General features: G+C 35.5%; 1 long non-coding RNA gene across 1 annotated transcript in view; it reads right to left on the minus strand.

Annotated features, from left to right (window-relative positions):
• Positions 1-260: 260 nt before the first annotated feature.
• The window catches only part of LOC111473752, a 15957-nt gene continuing 14061 nt past the window's right edge, over positions 261-2156 (minus strand). The window contains exon 3 of the long non-coding RNA XR_002715763.1: positions 261-271. This is a non-coding gene — a long non-coding RNA (uncharacterized LOC111473752). The remainder of the gene's footprint in view (positions 272-2156) is intronic.

Raw genomic sequence — 2156 nt, forward strand, 5'->3', positions numbered from 1 at the left:
TCGTATAAGAGCATAGGATATGATGACGGTGGAAACTTTAGGCTAATAGAAATCTAGGGTCGTTACCGTTGGTATCAGAGCTCTAAGTTATAGATTCGGTAGACTTGCCTAAGAGATAGGCTTGCAACGTTCCATGATTTCACAATCGATGTCATGTCACCATCAGGTATGTCTGGTATAAGATAAGATAAAGAAATGTCTTTAGTTGCATGTACTTTTTTTTGTTTACTAATATTGAATGTAATTTAGTATCAAATATGTGGAGCTCTAACTATATGATTTATGGAAGCATTATGTTCTACCTAGTTGTATTTTTATGAATATGTCATGTTTACTGAATTATATGTTGTGATTATATGTGATATGATGCAATTTATGTTAGAGAGATATAGACTTAAGAAATTATATATTGGTTTTAGCATCATGTCACATAAAGGACACTAAAGAGAATGACAAGGAAGGAGATGACCCTGTATTAGAGGTAGAGGAAAAGGTGGTGGTGAAGATAGCCTACCTCGTGAAGGTTTAGTGACTAGGGCGGACGCACCTTAAGTTGTGCTACCTTAGGCTACGCACCTCCAGTAGCACCGATAACTCAAATAAATCCCACTACAAGCCTATGTGAGAATCATTTCAGGCAATACGATGATGCCCACTCAACAAGCCAATAGGGTGTGGAAAGGGGAATGAAGCCAACAAGCCAATAGACAATCCTAACTGCTTATTGTTATACGTAAGAATTACTATTTCCATTGGTGTGATGTCTAGGGTGTGTTGCCTTTTACGGAACCAAAAGTAAAACAATTAGAACTTATTTTTTAACGTGGACAATATTATACTATTATGGAGGTTCGTGATTTCTAATCATCAAGCATTCTTGATGAGATTTTATGGGTAAGATTATCCATCCTTTTCTATTGAATCAAAACCCTTGAATTGAGTTATAATGTTTTAATAATTTTCAGTGAATTATAATTTTTTAGTTCATTTTTGGGGTATCTTTGAGTTTTCTAACGTTGTTACTTAGTCTTAATCAAGCATTCTCGATGAGATTTCATAGGTAATATTATCGTCCAACCTTTTCTACTGGATCAAAACCCTTGAATTGAGTTATAATGTTATAGTAATTTTTAGGGGTAGCTTCGGGTCGTTGAAATAAAATGTAAATGCAACTTTGAGCCGAATTGATTTTAGGTTTCCCTTTTAAGGTGTTTGAAGTATATTGACAGTACCTATATTGCTCATAGTTTGTAAACAAAAACATATTCTGTTTTCAATAAAGTTATTATTGATATTTATTTATTAAAGATTGCTATTGAATAAAGTAAATGTTACGATCATTAATCTAAATCCAATAAACTAAGAACACTCTGGCTATAGTATGATTACTTGAACTGTATGTAGAGACACAAGAGTGGATCAAGTTCAAGTATATAGTCAAAATGGTTTATAGTACAGGGATAAGGCTGAGTACCTTATTTTGGGGACACTATGGATGCGACCCACTTTTGTATATGATATAAACAATGTGATCACTAAATTGTACATCTGGAGACATGTGAATGGGAGCGTCCTATGCAATGAGTATTGCATAAGATCGGACCATGAAAAAAACCTCTCTCACTTTATAATGTCGTTTACTATTGAGACTGATTTTTTCATTTATGACCTAGGTAACTCGATCTTAATCCTGAGCTAACTATGAACTCTAGTTTATTCGAAATTATCCTTAGATTTTCATGGGTGAGAGTGGCCCGAGTTCGTCGACTCAGTAAGCCTCCCATTTTAAGGGTAAGACTGGATGGATGAATAGTTGAGGACATAGGGTGTATGATGGAATTCACTCCTACCCACTTTTAGGGATAGTAGAGAGGTTGTTCCCTTAAGTACTGACTCCAAGTCTTGAACGAGGAGCCCCACCCTCTTATGGGCCCGAGAGGGATTCGGTTTGGTGGTTGAACCACAAACCAATTGTTCATTAGAGGATCAGTGAGACTTAAGGAACAAAAAGTAACTTTAGGGGTAAAACTTTAAATTGACCCAGCTCTATTTACGATCAACCTGTGAAGGATCGACTTACTAATTATGGTTATATCAAATGGACATAAATATATCTATAGTGAGAGGAGTGCAACAACTAGGCTACAATGGAGTGT

The sequence above is a fragment of the Cucurbita maxima genome, unplaced genomic scaffold (assembly GCF_002738345.1).
Source record: "Cucurbita maxima cultivar Rimu unplaced genomic scaffold, Cmax_1.0 Cma_Scf00158, whole genome shotgun sequence".
NCBI classification, from domain to species: Eukaryota; Viridiplantae; Streptophyta; class Magnoliopsida; order Cucurbitales; family Cucurbitaceae; genus Cucurbita; species Cucurbita maxima.